Source organism: Tasmannia lanceolata, unplaced genomic scaffold (assembly GCF_043159265.1).
Source record: "Tasmannia lanceolata isolate RefF3 unplaced genomic scaffold, GAP_Taslan_0.1 ptg000006l, whole genome shotgun sequence".
NCBI classification, from domain to species: Eukaryota; Viridiplantae; Streptophyta; class Magnoliopsida; order Canellales; family Winteraceae; genus Tasmannia; species Tasmannia lanceolata.
In genome coordinates this window covers 28,057,949-28,076,952 of record NW_027518683.1, presented here as the reverse complement: position 1 = coordinate 28,076,952, position 19,004 = coordinate 28,057,949, and the positions used below count along the sequence as shown (strand labels likewise).

At 38.7% G+C, this 19,004-nt stretch overlaps 1 long non-coding RNA gene across 2 annotated transcripts; it reads right to left on the bottom strand.

Annotated features, from left to right (window-relative positions):
• Window positions 1-4,162: 4,162 nt before the first annotated feature.
• Window positions 4,163-18,871, bottom strand: LOC143880198 (uncharacterized). 2 transcript variants are annotated; one of them, XR_013251580.1, is made up of 3 exons: window positions 18,332-18,871; window positions 8,962-9,532; window positions 4,163-5,031 (listed from the first exon to the last, which is right to left on the bottom strand). It is a non-coding gene; the product is annotated as an uncharacterized LOC143880198 (long non-coding RNA). The 2 variants fall into 2 exon arrangements; XR_013251581.1 differs by lacking the exon at window positions 18,332-18,871 and adding an exon at window positions 9,869-10,133.
• Between the last annotated feature and the right edge of the window lie 133 nt (window positions 18,872-19,004).

The following is a 19,004-nucleotide window of genomic DNA, read 5'->3' as shown; positions in this document are numbered from 1 at the left end:
TTGAATCTTTCATATTCAAATACCGTTAAAATAAATTAAATTTAGACACAATTACTACCATGCTTGAATTCTTCTCTAATATGCAGATTTCATATGCCATGATTTGATACAGAATGTTTGTCTATTTTGTGTTACCAATCTTTAAGAAATAAAATCTTGGATTAGGTTTTACCAAGTAATTGTCTCATCTTGTGTTTGCAAAATCAGGCTCTATATAAAGGTATTTTCTGTTTCATTTATTCCTATCTCATTTACACTAGAAATCTCTGTAGATCAGAAACATCTTTATACAATTCAGATTATCAGATCTTCCAAACTCCAATTTATAACTCCAAGAATGTCATAAACATGTTAACTAATGTTCATTTGTGTTAGAACTCTGTAATTACACATTGGTCTAAAGTTTTGAACTTAAATTTTTTTGGCTCCCACCCTCCCCTTCTGCACCCAATGGCACATGCATCATAACGTAGAGATCTATTTTCAGCACGGAATGCCATTGCGCCTTCTTTCTGGGCGAATGCACAGAAGTTCAACAATATAGTTCAGGTTTACAACTTTTTTTTTTTTTGAAATTAAAAAAAACCAATTGAAATCAGTCAGAAATATCGTGTGGAAAATGCCACTCATCGCATAAAAAATGCTATGTTACAACTAAACCATCATAAAACCCGCCATGCTGTAGATGACATGTGTGACAAACCAACATTCACCCACATGGTTCTCAAGCGCCAATAGATCTGGCATTAGGAGTTCACACCCAATTGACTACCATGAATCTAGAAGAACAAAACTCCCTACTCCTATTAGGATCTCATCAAAATTCTGCTTAATAACCATTATCACAAGACACCCAACTGCTCCAATCACCCCATAAGACCCATGTAGAAAAGCGAATGCAAGCATTGAAACCAAACAATAAACAACATTAAAACTAAACTAACAAAATAGCATGTGCTTGGCTTAGGCAAAGAATTTACATTAGGTTCAACAGTACTTGTGACGCCTTTGATACGATCCATTACTATTCATTAAGCAATCACAATTTTACGAAGAATAAAAAAATTAAAAATTAAGCATTACCTTTCAACATTTCATTGCTCGCTTTAACTTCAACAAATCCAATTGTTCATTTTTTTCTTATAATTTTTGGATATCCCTATATTTATGTAACTTTATCTAATACAAATTTATATTATTCACTTGGGGATGCTTGGATGCTCAGAGATGTATTTCTTGGAAAATATTTCTTTTTCTTAAAAACTTCTTCTCGGAATTTTTCTCAAAAAACTTATTCTATGTTTTGATTTACATCCTTCAATTTTCTAGAATTTTAAATTCTATTGTTTCGTTGATATGGGCATGTATGTTTATGGAAAATTATCTATTAACAAAAATGAAATAGTTGGTTAATATTGTTGTGCTGGTTGAGACATTTCGACAACTGAGCTTTCTCAGGTTTAAAACATAATGCAAGTAACTATATATTATGATTTCATGCCTATTACAGTGTGATGGAGTGACCCGCATAAAGCTAAGACTTGGACTACAACAGCCGTCTTTGGAAGGCATAGGCTTTAAAAACAACTTGTAAAAAACAATTTGCAGTTCTCTTAGCAGTTCAGCAAAAGAAGTTGAACTCCTTGTGAACCATGCAAACCACATCAAATAATTTACGAGATATTCTTATGTTTTAATTGGTGATTGGACTTGAAAAATGTTTGTGGGGATATCATTCGCACTTTTTTGTATACAATTTTGAATCCTGTGGGAATTTTTAGAAAACAATATAACATGGCCACCATGTTATATTGTTCAGTCTAATTGAAGCAACCATGCAACCATGCCATCAGCCAAATCCCCCGATTGACATGCCATGAGCCACTGTCGGTCAAATAAACAAACGACCAAATCAAGTCACCTCCCACACCAAACCATGATGAATCCCCTTGTCTATAGAAGTAATGCCTTTTATACGCCTACAAAGCGATTACTAAGTATCAGACCGAAATTTCAGAATAAATAGCGTAAGGACCCAGTCGATGCAATAACTATACCTATTTTCAAAGGCAAACACTTTTGCAAAATACCTGGCCTCTGAGCCCACCACTCACCAAGGCCCTGTTCCTAGAACAAACCCGAGCTCCAAGCTTGGCACAAACTTGAGCCTTGAGTGCAACACAAACCTGAGCCCTGAGCTCATTTCAAAAATACCCAGAAAATGGACCATACCAGGCTTCGCCGATGCTCAGCCATGCATTTGGCCACTCCTACAAGTCTGATGATACCTTTTTAGCAAAAATTGAAAACCGAATAGTCCCACATCGACCAAACCAAAAACGTACCTCCTTCTGGAAGCTAAGAGAAGTGTTTACTGCTTCTGAGAAGGGAGGAGAATCTTTACCTACGCTAATTCCTAATGACATTTGGTCGATCCCAAAAGGATTCATAAGAAGTTCTGATCACCAATAAGAAAAGTCTTTCTTTTGGACACACTCTTTGTGGCCCCACCAAGCTTGAGATATCATCTCCCTTGTTAGGTCCACCATGAGTTTGGGCTGACACCATTCCTGGTGTTCGGCAGTGAGGAGAGCTTGGACCACCTGAAGGGACGCTGCTGCACCCAGGGGCGGAGCCACGTATGTAATAAGGGGGGCAGCCCCCCATGAGTTGAAAAAAAAAACTAAATAAAGTACATATTTTAAAAGTTTTGGAAAAGTTTTTCTATGCTTTTCTAGAAAACTAATGTTGAAAAGTAGCTTTTCCAGAAAACAGTAATTGAAAAGTAGCAAAATATAAAAATAAAGTAGGACAATGATACTTTTCGTGGATCATGAGATTGGTTCACTGCACAGGATAAATTCTCCACTTTTGACCATTTCCTTTACGTTGAAACTTAAAGGAAAACGTCAAGGACTCCAGGGGGGTGATTTTATCCATCAAAGGAGGAAATTGGGAAAATATCACTGCCCTAAAATAAACCCTAACTTGAAATTCACACTAAAAAAACAGAGTTTTTTTTTCCTTTCTCTGGAAACTACTCGCCCCTCCCACTCCCACTCCCATGGTCCCACCGTCCCAACTCGGTAACTCTCAAGCCGTTCGATTCAATTTCGCCCCTCCCACTCTCATCTAAGAAGTAAAGAAGAAGAATAAGGAGGAGGAGGAGGAGGAGGAGGAGGAGGTAAGGGCATATGTTTTTCCTTTTTCCTTTTATTTTTTGTATTTCTGAAGACTAAAGCATTTGATTGATGAGATTTGCTCTAGATGTTTATGATAAAACCCTAGAATTTACGAACGATCAATGGATGACTGCTGGTTTGATTACTTACATTGAAATGATATATTTTCTAGCATTGATAATGAAACAATCATGCATTGCTTTCAGAACATGATCGACTCGTCGAGGACAACTGTAGTGAGTTTTTCATTAACAACGTAATTTTTTTTGGATTAAATATATTATCTTATTTTGCCCCCCTTATGTATAAATCCTGGCTCCGCTACTGGCTGCACCCCCCCCTATCGTCTGGTAGGGTAATCGCTTCCCTTCTCCTGATTAGTTTGTTTGTTACTTAGTTTAATGAAACTAGGGATTAGTTAATTGTAGGGATCCATGAGTCTTGGCCCATATTTGATCGGGGCATAGGGCCCTTTGGGCTTAGGCCCACTAATAACCCAACCCTAAGTCCCCTAGCTGACATCCCATGGGCCCAATATTATCTTGCTTAGGTTAATCAGACATTAATCATAGTTAATAAAATGCTAATTAGAGGTAGGCCAATCCATGGATCCACTCCATAACAACCATCTTATATTTTCTCTTCTTTTAAATAATCGGATCAGGGAAGTGAGTGGCCAAGAAGGTGGGCCAATCCTTTTTCTTACACGAACACAACTGGAAAGATTCATCATGGGTATGCGAGAGAATATTGGGATGGAGGTGGTGATGTTCAAGCCCGCATCTCTCATGGAAGCTACTCGACTCACACGGCACCATGAGGAAAAGCCTGCACGTCAAAGATGTGCTAACAATCCTAGTGGAACTCATCCTACACCACCAACACCAAACGGCACCTCTGGGAACACTAGTGCAGGACCAAAACATTTGGCCGGTTCGTCTATGCATATGATATGACGACTCTATTATGATGATGTGAAGGACAACAGAGACAAAGGACTCTTCTATAATTGTGCTGAGCAATTTAAGCCCTGTCATTGTTGTAAGAGTCTCCAAATCTTTAAATTGGATGGAGATGATGAGGACTGCATGCTTTTATAAAATAAAAAAAAGTAATTTGTGAATGCTCTGCTTGATGCAGGTAGTACCCACAATTTTGTGGCTAAAGAAGCGGGATGCAAACTGGGTCTCAAGATATGAACAGTGAGTTTCTTTAATGTCTTGGTGGCAGATGATAGTCGTATGGGTTGAGAGGTTGTTGTACCAATACTAAAGTCAAGGTTGTCGATTATTCGTTCTCTAACGTTTTGTTTGTCATCCCACTCCAAGGCACAGATCTTGTTTTGGGTGTGAAATGTTTGAACACGTTAGGTTCCTTACATGGGATCGACCTACGTGCCTTGACGCTAGCTTTCACCATTGTTGACCAAGGGCTCACCCTTGATGCCATTCATAATTGTGCGATGCATCTAGTGGGTATGCAGGTCCTTAAGCACAACCTATGGAGTCTTTTGGCTCAGATAACACTAGTTGCCCACGTGAAACCAATAGAAGAAATTCCACATGATATGAGTAATATTCTTGGTGAATTTAGTACGATTTTCATGGAACCAAATCTACTCCGACTGCATCGATCACGGGACCATTATATTCCCATTCAACAAGGTGTTGTGCCAACCAACGTGCACCCGTACAGATACTCCATGTTCAGAAGAATGCGATCGAGAGATTGATTCGTGAGATGATGGACACTGGAATTGTAAGGCCCACTAGAAGCCCTTACTCACCCCAGTATTGTTGATATGCAAGTACGGTTCCTGGCACCTGAGTGTCGATTACCACGCATTGAACTGCATTACGGTCAGATATAAGTTCCATGTACATGCTATTGATGAGTTAATTGATGAATTGCAAGGTTCTAGATATCTGTTGAAAGATCCAAATACCATCAGATTCATGTTTATTAGCCAGACAATAGAGGCATTATGAGTGCCTAGTGTTCCTATTTGGGTTATGTAATGCCCCCTCAACATTTCAATTTCATATATGATATTTTTCTAGGGATTGTTCCTGTAGCTCATTGGTTGAGGCTTGGCATCTCCACATAGAGGTCTCAGGTTCGATCCCAGCTTACCTACCAATACATACATACATACATGTATAGGGATTTGCTAGCGTCCATCGCAGAAGGCATTTCGCAGATGGTCTGTTGCATCTAGCAGCAGCCACCTCGTCAATGAAGACAAAATCTGCTGAAAAGTAAGCATGTGTGGCTGTTGTAAGATGCAACAGACCATCCGCGAAATGCCTTCTACGATGGACGCAATCCCATGGACTTCAAATACAGTAGGGGCTACATTGTTTAGGTGATCCAAAGCATTCATTTGATGCGCCCAAACATAGATAGGGTGTGCTCAACAAATCAGCTCCATAGGATCATCCTACCTACCCACACACCCACGCATGCACCCACACACACACACATACATGGCGTGGCCATACAAGGCAGAACGATTTGGAAATTTTCCGAAACTCCAACACGTCACTATTTTGGTCATTGGTTTCCTATACATATGGGAAGGATAACTTGGGTCGGAAGCAAAATCTTCTCACTGCTTCTATTTCCCATGGCAAAGATTTCTCACGGATGTTATTTCCTATAGTTGAGTATTCCTAGTTGGCATATAGATGGTAAGTATAGTAGTTGTTTAGGGTTTAATAGCTACCGTTAGATTAGATCAATGGTTTGGATGAAGGTACTGCTTTTATATAAACTAGTGTAAAAATAAGTTAAATATAACAAATTTTCAAGATTCCAAAGAGAAAGGATATAACCTAAACCTGCAATCATTAAATCCAACAAAATGTAAAGAGGACATCTTGAACATATATACTGGAATCAAGCAGATTTGAGATTGACGGGCAGCTAATAGGAGAGTTTCATCTATAATAATAATCTATCAAGATAACCAAGAGAAATGATACATCTTGAACCTGCAATCATCCTCTATAATTCCTTTAAAAAAAATGTATCCTTCGATGTCACTTGAAGTAGGAGAAGTACTAAAACCCAATGGAAGCACTTAAATAGAAAGGAATAATAGGCCAAGCACAAATATTAAAAAATAACGAAGGAGAAAAAAACCAGGAGCAGCGAACCAAGTAGCAAACACTGAAACTACATCCTAGAACTGATTTAAAAATAGATGAAATTGAAAATAAGCAAAATGAAAAAAATGCCATGACAACCATTTTAAAAAAATGACTTCACAGGACCAAGCTATTCAACTTTTAAATTTCGACTGTAGTGGCACACAATATTTAGCCTTGAGAGGGCCAACATGCCCTATCTATATGTAAATACCCAAAATACCCCCCACTTAAATTTTCGTCCCCATCTTTAAAAAAGGGACGTTTTTGTCCGTTTGAAATTGACCCAGAATAGGGCTTCCTAATAAAGCCTATAAATAGAATGCTTTGTGGCTCTAAACGGTTGTAATGCCCTAGAAAGAGAAATCAGAGAAAGAGGAGAAGACCGAGGAGATCGCGATTTCGGAGTCGAAGCCACGAGTCCAGGGAAGATCAATGAACTATGAAAGATTTGGATAGTTAGAAATCCTAAAACGAGGGTTTGAGAAGAGAAAGAAATAAGAACTTTGATTAATATGGATTAAAAATAAGAATCTTTAGATCGATCTTGAGTTTTCTTGGATCTAATATTGATTTACAAATTCCAACGAACTCAAAATCGATATATAAGAATCTGAATTCAGAAATTAGAATTTTGGAGATTCGACGTAGAATCTTTGGCGATTTTTCTTAAATTATTCATATGAATTCGGAGCGTGAAATCAGATTTAATGGATTCCTCTTGCCGATAAGAATCCATCGGATCCGACCTCGCTCGAATTGAACTCCAAACGAAAGAGTTATGGCCGTTTAGTGCAAAAACGGTGAAAAATCGCGTTATGGAGAAATCTGGGTCCGCGCGTGGGGCAGACGTCCAGAAAATTTTGACGTCCGTGAGTACAAAATTTGGCAACAGATGGATCCTTGGACGTCCGTATTCCCGGACGTCCGTAATTCTCGGACAACCGGCCCGACAATTTTTTCAAAACTTCGGAAATTCATAACTTATTCGTTTCTTGTCCATTTTTTACTCTCTTATACTCTATGGATATGCTGAAAACGTCATTTTTCTGTTAAAAATAATTTCAATAAGTTTTGGAAACTTTTCAATAATGATATCACCAAATTACAAGAAATAGCCATAGAATGGGTTATCTTTTTGGGCCCTTATTTGTTACTTATGTTCTGTTCAGATCAGGATATTGAATCGTAATTCGAATTAAGAAATCGAGCATCTTTGAGGTATGTAATAACGTACTACTTTGGGTATTATAAACCCTATATCCCTTTTGAATCAGTATTGACTTTAGAAATCTGTATTGATACCTTTGAACTTCTGAACTAGCCTTGGTCTAGTATGTCCGTTTCTGTTTGGCCTAGTGTTTTACCACTATTATTCTGACCTTAGAAATAATTGTTATGAATATCTATTCTGAACTCTGAACCATTGAACTTATCAATTTGAATTCTGAATACTTAGAACTATTTGAATATGAACCTTGGACACTTTTGAACACTTCTGTGGAGGCTTCGATGATTTCTGGACCTTACCATATGGGGGTAAAACATTTGGCAACTCTGGACCCACCATGGGGGTAGTACACTAGAACTTCTGACCCGTCAGTGGGATAAAACGTTAGCCCTGTCAACGTGTATCTGAACTTCAGGAGTCAATTCCGAACACCGTGGACTGTCGGTGTATAAGCAATAACATGTCTTCTGAACCATGTCGATGACTCTGAAGTGTTTTTGAACTCTGAACCCTCTGTACATGAATTCTGAAATCTCCGACTTTGATCCGAACTTAGACTTTAAATTTGCTTTATTGCACCTTTAATTCAGAACCATATTTGATATGCACTTAAAACTGTTTGTGCCTAATGAATCAGCTAAGATCTTTGAACTTAGCTTTTACTTTGACTATCTGACCACATTGAATCCTGTCATGTTAAATTGTGCTTAGAGTAGTACCTTATTATGTACTGCGCTTTTTAGCTGACTGTGGTTATTTAACATTTTTCAGGTCTTGGCCCTCGTGAGGTTAATGAGGAACAGGACGTTTAGCTGGGATTTGGATTTTAGCTCAGAAGACTAATTTAGTTTATTTGTTTTCAGTTCATTAGGAAGTGAGTACTTTGAATAAAATGTAAATACATTATTATTTATTTGTTTCACTCTTGGGGAGAGATGAGATTTGACTTGACTCTGATGGGTCCGCTTAGATTAAATTTGATATACATTTTAATTGTGAATGCCGGGTTATTTCTGTTATTTGCTTTGTAGCTTTGTACATGTATGGCGCTGTTATGTCCTACACCCAGGGTGGGGTTTGGGGCGTGACACTATATACATGCATTTGGTTTGATTTTGATAAAAGCACATAGGGTGGTGACCTTTCCTTTCTTATAGAGTCATCTCCTTTAGTTGTGTGTTAGATATGACTCTCGTCTATTCTGGGTGTACATAGCAACATGCAATATGAAGGAAAATGGAACTAAGCATAGGTTTGCTTGAACATGTTGCTTCTCTATTATATCTTGTGCCAAACCTTTGATGGCTCTAAAAGGTGTGTGTGCGCGAATATAAATACATAAACAATAACGTAAATACATGCATGCAGACATATACAATGATGTAAAGAGGACACTTACTTGAATGATCATTGTTTTGTTAAGGGAAACAATCATCACTTGGCATGGACCCACTGCTACTTATATAGATCTCCTCATGTGTCTTGTAATCCATACCAAGCTAAGCTACTGTTATGTGCATAAATCCCATTGTAGTGTTATATAATCAAAAGGCCAAAGAGAATGCAAGGAAGAACAATAGCCAATTCAAACGGTTCCAAACCATTTTCATATCCTCTGGATAAATGATTCCTTCAAAAATTGCTACAGCTTTCGCTACCTGAGGACGCAAAATCAAATGTAGAGCATCACTCATCGCAGTCGCTGACACTTTTATTTCTTCTTCTAGCTAAAGATAGAGACCCCTGTTTCAGATAAACTGGAACATACAATTGATGTAATTTGTAACATTAGTCGTCGACTACATGGAAGACAGCCTCTAGCAAAGAGCCAACCAAGGTATTTGTGTTTTTGCGACCAATGGAGCTTTATAGCTGCTAGACCAAGTCAAAGATCTTGCCAAATGAATACTTAGTGCTTTCACCTGCTTATCTATATAGTTTATATATGTATCATCCCTGTTTAGTAGTATCTGCATGAAGGAGATGTCAAATCTTAATCTTTAAAAGTCACTCAATTGGTACCTTTAGCCTTCTTAGTTTCTAAGAGGGAGACGGTATATTCACCTTAATTAAAATACATAACAATTTGGCCTTGTGCCAGCATCTCAATCATGAACAGGTATATGTGCATTACTTGGATATATATATTTAATACCATAAGCATTGATTTAGGTGGAATACCTAACTTAATTATCAATTACTCTTGCTTATCATGATAGTTTCACACTCATACCCTATCTCATGGTAAGATTCTTTAAGGAACCTTAAAAAAAAAAACAGGGTTCTTAGGACTTATCATGCCATACCTTGCTAGGAGTACACATTTGCTTCATGATAAAGCCTAAGGGGAGTTAATCATTCTCTTCTTGCACTCATGTGTTTGCTTAAACTTGGTATCATTTCCTTTTTGCTGCTGCCAAAAGGGGGAGAACTTTTGAAATTGATTAGGTAGTCCATATGCTATATGCATTGCTTGATTTATATTGTCAAATTACAGTTGTGCATATAGTTAGGGGGAGTGGTACCTCATTGTTTACATCCTTTGGTGCTCATTTATCCATTTATTTTAGTCACTCCGGCCTCCTATTCAATTTGGTTTGCCATCATAAAAAAGGGAGAGATTGTTAGCCCAAGGGTTTTCATGGGTTTAACTAATCACATTTTCCTTGTTGTTTTAATGCTAGCAAACCTAAATTGATTAGTCTTTATGGACTAATGTGTTGCTTTGGAGTATTGTGCCTTAGACAGGAAAACTTACATGTCATATCGCCATTACACAATACAACACAACACATGGCTTGAGGATCAACATGCGCAAAGGAGCTAAGTGAGCTTGCACATATTGGAGGCATCATCCTTGGAAGATTTCCAAGCATAGAGCTCAAGTTGAGGATCCCACAAGCAAGCCTAGCATATGCCAAGAGGAGCTTGAAGTTGAACAAGTGTTGGTGACTATCTCAAGCATTCAATGTGAATATGATTCAAGAAGAGAAGTCACAAGGACCAAAGCTATCTCAAGTGTTCACTTACAAGGCAAGAGCCCAAAGACCTTTGAAGCCAATGCAATCAGGGAGTTCAAAGTAATTTACATTTCTAGAATGTATTGGAGATCTCTTTCAAGTGGTTTTGCATTTCAAAGTGTTTCATAAACCTCCTTCAAAACCAATCTTGAAACTGATTTATATTACATAGAAAATTACTTTCAAAGGTCCTAAATATTAAACAAAAGTACATAACCCAAGAAACCAAAGCCCAAGTGCTAACCAAAGTTTTCAAATGGAAAGACACAACACTAGCACTTGAATTCTGAATCCAGCACATTAAACCTGACTTAATTGGTTCAAAACATTTTCAAATATTTTTGAAAATATTTTTAATAGGTAGCTCTCATTTTTCTCATATCTGTAGAGTATAAGAACTTCAAAATACGATGAGAAATGAGAGAGATAGGAATTTTACAATACTGGATTCAGAATCTAAAAAAACCAATTTTTCCAGGGACAGTTGACTGGACCCTCCAGTCGACTGGAGACTCACAAACTAGGTTTTAAAAATGAACCAGTAGCTTCGGGGCAACCGACTGGTCCCACCAATCGACTGGAGCAGCTTAAGCATGTTTTTTATATATATGGCCAGCAACCATTGGCCAGTCGACCCAGTCAACTGCCAACGGTCAGAAATAGAGCCGTTGGGGCTCAAACGGCTAGCTATTTGTTTATCGTTTTAAATAATTTCTTGTCCAAATTACCCCCAAACATTAACAAATATATATGGAGTGTAAATACATTATTTCTTCACATATTTATCAACTTTTGGAAAGATTGAAAATTTATTTTGAGCTTACACCTTAAAAACCCATTTGATTCTTTAAAGAGCTTTAAACCTGTTTTATCTTGGATAGCATTCAAGGGGACTTTATTGTGCATCAAGCCTTAAAGGAGGCATAGCAATCTTTTCTTTCTTCATTGTAAACGTGGCTAGGGCATCCTATTCTTAATACCCTAGGGAGGAGCACTTAGAACTCGGCGGAGTAGGAGAGTCGGTGTAAAGGTGGCAAGGACATCATCATTTAATTCCCTTGGGATTGTAATCGCCTCGGAGACGGGCATCGTGGAGGTCACCAATAGTGGAAATCCTTGAGGACTATCTCAAGAAGAGTGGAGTAGGGCTTTGCCCGAACCACTATACATCGGTGTGTTCTTTTCTTATTTTTACACTTTCAATTTTGTGTTTGGTTGAGCATTTCTTTATTTTGATATTATTTGAGCTAACAAAAAACTAAGCAAGAAAAGAGAATTAAGATTAGGATTAAAATGTGATTTCAAAAAGGCAAATTTTTTTAGAAAAGCAATTCACCCCCTCTTGGTTCCCTAGACCTATATTTCACTAATTCTGCAAAATTCGGCAGAACAACGGCGTAAAATAGAAAATACTCTCTGAACCTTCAGAAATTCGGCAGAGTGCCGACGTCCGAAAAGAGCTACCTGGTGTTTCTCTACTTTCTCTCTTCTAAAGCAAGCTAACTAGGGTTTCTGACTGATTTTCTACAGCGGTTTGAGGCTTGAAAGGGGAGAAATACACCGAAACAAGGTGTATACACCAAGAGGAGAGAGGGAGGAGAAGGAATGAAAAATCCCTTACCCCCTCTCCTCTATTTATAGTGGAGAAGGGGGTATTTCGGTTAGTGGGGGGTGACATCACCCCCAAAAAGGTGGGTGATGTCACACCACACCCCCTCTTATTTCGTCCTCTCTTGGTTTCCCGTAGTGTTTTCATTTTCGGTCATCCATATCTCTCCCGATTGGACTCCGATTCGCACGTGGTGAAGTTTGTTGGATTCCTTGTCTCCAGAGCTTTCTAATGAACCAGAAATCGGGTGCTTTCGGGAAGTCGGGTATCGTTTGGATGCAAAAAAAAGGATTTCGGACCCGAAGTTAACCTACCGATTGGGAATCTCGTGTACAGAAGGGGTTATCATTTTCTATCGTAAATGGCGGGTGCTGAGTAGACAGGCTTCTGATTTGACGAAAAAGTCGTTTGCTGCTTGAAAACGGGCTTTCCGGTAATTCGGGAATGACTTTTTCGTCGTGTAGTGATTTTAGTCTTCGATCGTCCACATCTCTTCAGATTTGACTCTGATTCGCACGTGGTCAGGTCTGTTGGATTCCTTTTCTCCAAGGCTTTCCAATGGATCGGAGACCAGATGTTTTCGAGAAGCAGGGTGCCCTTTAGATGCCAAAAGAGAGTTTCAGACCCAAAATTGACCTACCGGTTTAGAATGTCGTGTGCAGACGGGTTTACCGACGGATGCCATGTAAACAGGCTTTGGGTTCGCCGAAAAAAGCGGGTGCTATGTTAAAACAGGCTTTCGGTGGTTGAAAACGGCTTTAGAAAATCGTTTGGTACCCTAAAGAGAGATCGAGACAAACATAACTGGTGCTCTGGAACTCGTCATAAGGTTCTTCCTCGCGTCACCTATCACTAATACTATCTTGACAAATTTGGGTGTCTACAGCACCTCATGCTCTTCTTCTCAAAGATGACCTTTTGACGAAGGAGAAGAGTAAAAACAAGTACCCTATCTCTCAATCCGGGAAGAACTTTTAAAAATGCTACCCTTACATGGAAGAAATGGTCAAGCATTGATCTAAGCTCTTCTAAACATTCATCAGTAGAAGAATTCCGGATAGAAGAATGCAAAGTTCAACTTTGCTTCTTTTAAGAGATTTTCAAATACCACTTTTATCATTTCAAGATGTATTAAAAGAAATGTGGTATTGTTCTTCCATTTTGGTCATGTATAGAGAGCCTAATTCTGTCTTATCTCTGTATATACATGATCTTTTGGTTGCCATGGTGTAGACACCCCATTTTGACTGTGCCCTAAACCTTTCAAGTTTGACCTAAACCCCATCAAATGAATGAGTTAGGGTCCCAAACTTCACCCTAGGTTGGATTATGGTCTTTTCTTCCCCCCTGCAAAATTTCATCGAGATCGGGGCTCGTTTGCTTAGCGAACAGATTGAGAAGGTGTGTGTAGTGCAAGGAGAGGGTGGCCCGCATTGTTTCCTTGATTTACCCCAAAAACCTTGTATTTTAGGAAAAAAACCAAACCAAATCAAGCCCCTAAGTGCCCATGAATACATTTTTAGAAGCCTTATAACCTCAGAAAAATCCTCACAAAATTTCAGAAAGTTTCGCCGAAAAAATTCGGAAAAGACAAGCGGAGTTTGTGTGGTTATCAGGAAGTGGGGGGTGCATTAGCCATTTAGGGTCGCGCATTTGTGCGCTTATCAATTGAGTGCCAATATCAAATTTCTAAAAAAACTATAAATATCCGTTTAAGCTCATTTGTAAGAAAAAAAAAAGGAAAAAAGAAAAAAATCTCCGTTTAGAGAGAGAGAGAGAGAGAGCGAGAATCGTAGAGAGAGAGAATAGATCTGTGTTTTTTTTCCGATCATTTTTTTTTTAAATCCCGATCATTTTCTGGTAAGGTTTTCCGGCCATTTGCATTTCTCCGGTAAGCTTTCGGTCAATTCATTCTTTGTAATGATCTTGTTGTTTTGATTTTCCATTTGATCTTGAAATCCCTAGTCCTTTAGATCCGAAACCTTTTCTTATTCTTTTCCGATCAAAACTCCGGTCATCTTCTCCGATTGCTTCTTCGACAACTTGCTAGATCTCCGATCTTGAAGTTTTTCCCCAAATTTCGAAGCTTAAACCTCAAATCTGTAAAGAAAATATAGATCTCTGTGTTTTTCGATCATCTTCTCCGGTGGATCCGGCAAAGTTCCGGTCATTTTCCGATCGGAATTCCATTTTTCCCGGCCTAGCTCCGATCTGCTTATCCAGAAGCTCCGATTTATAAAGGAGGAAGACAAATCTCACTTCAGATCCAAGCTTTTAGCTTCAACAAAGATCAAAGCATTTGTAGATAAGGTGTTGTTGCTTTTCAGCAGATAAGAAAAAAATTCGTTCTTCTTTTACAGGTATTTTATTCTTTTTATAATTAATTTGCTCTAATTCAATCAGATCTGTTAAGTTCAAATGCAAATATCAGTGTATAAATCTATAAATCTGTAGTTTCTCTTATAAATTTTTTTTAAGTTAGTTATAGAGGTATTGTATGTAATTTATTTGGAGAGAATTTTAGAATTTAATTAGCTCTGTTTTCTGCGATTACAATTATATGAAAATTTTGATTTTATGATGATTTATCTTGATAATGCCTTTGTAATGACATTTAAACTACAATGGACTTTACAGTTTTCATGGTATGTAATTATTTTCTTTTATGGATTTACTCAATATTATGTGATTGGAATTTTCCTTTGAATTTATGCTAATTCTTCCATGCTCTATGGTTATTTTGGCACTTGATGAAACATTTGATGAAATCTAGCTATGGCCAGTCTAGAATCAGTGCCAGAACTTCAGTAATCTATAGAAATGCTTTATAGTCATGGTTTTGTGTAGGACCTCGATAATCTTTTTTTGATCTGTTGATCTCTTTTCTGCATTTGTTTGAGGATGAATAGATGTATCTTGTTTGGATGCAGTTGTAGATCCTTCGTAATTCGTGTTAATCTTCATTCTTCATTAGATAGTTGTTTGATGACGAGTGATTGCGAAGATTGTGCTGATTTCTAATGATTACATCTTTTAAAAGGAATTTGTAATGAGCCCAATTTGTTTAGATTTTCAATTAGGGATGATACTTTGTATGTATAAAAAGTGAAGTAAGTATTTTTGTCCCTGTGTTAGAGGTTAATTCTTCATTTTTTTTTTTTATCTCAGGGCACTTAAATATTTTAGATTTTGAACATATCGGTATTCTCGGCTTCCCCATGGATATATGATGATTTGGTTTGGGGATTTGAGATATTTCTTCTCTTTTGGTTTCTTTTTTTTCCAGTTGATTCATTTGGTCTCACTCTTCGAAAAAATAGGAAATAATGATATAATATATGCATATGAATTTTTAAATTTGATTTTTGTGTTTGAAAAACTTAGGTGAGTTCCTATTTAATATTTGTTTTTGTCGAAATTTAGGAGTATAAGTTATATTAGTTTTATAAGTTTGGGTTGCATCTCCAAGTTTAAATGTCGTTTCTTTTGTTTGGTGTAGACACATGTTCATTATTAAAAAGCACTGTATGTTATGATTTTCTTGGAATATATCTTTGATCTCTAGACAGATTCGCATATAGCATGCTGATTATTGGAAGAACAAGGTGCAAAGGATAGTGCATAGCATGATAAATGAGTATCCTGTTGTGTTTTATTTGTTATTTTATTTCTGGCATTTATTTCATAAGTTGTGACTCTTATGGGCATGGTATATAGTGTATGGTATGATTAGATCATTAATAAAGCATAGTATTAAAAGTATAAGCAGTGCCATTGTTTATTCTATCCCTTATCCATTGTTTTTAATATCAAGTTTAGCTAGATATTCCATTAGTAGAACCTGAAAATTGCTAGCCTATAACCTGAGAACCATTAGCACAAAACCTAAACTAGCTAACATACAATCTGGAATTAGCTACCATTGAATCAGCCCCTATCACATCATTTGTAAATGCACAGCCCCTATCATCCCATTGTGGTACCCGAATCCCGCGAGAGGGGTGTGGGGCGCGAGCCGCCGCTCTCTCTCTCTCTTGGTCTCTCGTATCCACGCGATTGGCGTGTGCATTTTAATGTTGATTTGAATTAATCTTTCCTGTGAACTTGGGATCACTAAGGCAATCCGAATTCCACACGAAAGAGACTGACAGAGTCGCCACCTAGATGTGGGATCTAGGACCCGTAATTAACCAGAAATCTAGACTCGCTACCTGGTTACGAGAATGGAAGGTATGGGGAGTTATCCGCCACATGCACCATTCCTGCCCGATAATCGGTCTTCGATTCCAAAAGCTAACTCTTTTAAATTTATTTTAAATGGCTCATTCAACTCTATGTTAATGTGCGAACTAAGTGACATGCATCCTAGAATCTAATTTCAATGTGAATCCTAGATGTGTATCTTGATTTATTAATTTGTCTGGATTCAATCTAAGTGACAGTTCTCCTAGAATTCTAATTTCATGGAAAATCCTAAGTGATTTAATTAAGCATTTACAAGAAAATTAATATATAAAACACCACAATTTGTTGTGGTGCCGACTCGCGGGTGGTATGCCATCAGACATCCAAGCTGCCTACGTACCCAAGCCTCACTGGGATCAGAGTCGACGTAGTTCGGTGCACCTAAGCTAAGCTACATATGCCTAACTCAACTAGGACACCGATCTAGACGGGATTGACTGTTTCAACAGTTTTAAGAGAAGTTATTTAATTCAAGTTGAGGATTTTATTATCTTAGGATTTCATCGAAGATGCTATATGATCCTATCTAAATGCAAGTTGTCCCTTAGACTAATGCAGGTTAGCCTACATCCTAGTTTACTAGGCTTGTCCTAGGGAAAAACTGGATGACTAGTGTAACTTGACCTATGGCACGGTTGCTATACATAGCAAGCGTCCGTGATGAGGCTGGACTCCTAACTCTAGGACTCCCTAAAACTTAGGACACAACACGACACGACACCATTGTTCCTAAATTGGGCTCTAAGGGTTCTTACGACGGAAACCATAATCCAATGGTTCCGAGAGACACAAGATGAATCGAGATGATGAATAGTGTGAGGGAATGGGAAAGATAGAGAAAGGTGCGACTGAACTTGGGAGTGCCAAATTGCCTACGTACCCCGCGATGGGGATCAAGCCACACGTAGTTCCGCTGGCGAGGTTGCTTGGATTTTGGAAGACAGAATTGGTATTTGTATCTGGAATCGGGTTTGCATTTGAGCATTGGACTTGAGATTCAGAAACATTGATCTAGCAATGGGATTTTGGAATTGGGAATTTGCATCAAAGAATTGAGCATATAGGAATCATCAAGGGTTTGAATTTTCGGAATTCAAAGTGGGCGGGCTTATGAGATTTGGCCAAATGGATTCAGACATGCGACTCGGATTGTGTTGGGATATGACTTGGTTGGATTGGGTTAATGGTTAGGGTCAAGTGAGTCAGGTCTAAGTTAGGAGCAAACCCGAGACTAGCCATGGTCTAACTAGGAGGAAGCAGGGTACAAACCAGGGTGCGGACCAGGGTGCACCAGGGTGCGAACCAGCAGGGAACCAGGGTGCGAACCAGCAGGGGAACCAGGGTGCAACCAGCAGGGAACCTGGGTGCAACCAGCAGCGAACCTGGGTGCAACCAGGGTCTAACCAGAGTGCGAACCAGCAGGGAACCAGGGTGCGAACCAGCAGGGGAACCAGGGTGCAACCAGCAGGGAAACCAGGGTGCAACCAGCAGGGAACCTGGGTGCAACCCGCAGCGAACCTGGGTGTGAACCAGTATCGAACCTGGGTGCAACCAGCAACGAACCTGGGTGCAACCAGGGTCTAACCAGAGTGCGAACCAGCAGGGAACCAGGGTGCGAACCAGTATCGAACCTGGGTGCAACCAGCAACGAACCTGGGTGCAACCAGGGTCTAACCAGAGGCTAACCAGGGGGAACCAGGGTGTGAACCATTAGGGAAAAATAAAAATGAAGATAAGATGGGTTAAGAGAAGAGGGAAACATGTATAACTTCAAAGTCTACCATCAAGAAGAATGAGTAAAGATTGATCCTAGATGCTTCCTAACATGGTTTTTCTTTTAAAGTAAAAGATATGCATGAAAACAGACCCTACATAGAATTGAAATAAATGCCTACCTCTTTGAAAACCCACTTTGTGTTTGATTTTTCTTTGATGTTAATTCCTTGAAGATGATTCCTTGCTTGATAATGACTGCTTTTGATATATATCACCCAACGTATCACCCGATCCGGCAAGGATGGCCGAACCCTTGAAGAGATGAGGGAGAGGGATGAATTTTCTAAGAGAGGGATTCTTTTTCTTCTTCTCCCTTGGATGGTGGGATGAGAGGGTATTTATAGGAGAATGGGATAGGAGGTTAGGTGAGGTTAGGTGAGGTTAGGTAAGGTTAGGTGAGGTTAGGTAAGGTTAGGTGAGGTTAGGTGAGGTTAGGTGAGGTTTGGGTGGTTAGGATGAGAGGAGAGGTTAGGTGAGGTTAGGTGAGGTTTGGATGGTTAGGATGAGAGGAGAGGTTAGGTGGTTTTGGATGGTGAGACCCAGGTCAAGATCTGTCATTGATCTAACGATTTACGGAAATCGGGTCTCGGAATGGAATCAGGGTCCGGGCTATGAAGTGACCCTAGCTTATTTTGTCCCGATTGATGATCCGTAAAGTCAGATCAAGATATTAATGACCTAAAACATATAAATTAATGATAGAGGGGGTTCTCACATGGATTTAACACACTAAATTCACTAATCAGGGTATTTTTCAATTTTTCGGATCTAATCATCTCACCAGGTACATCT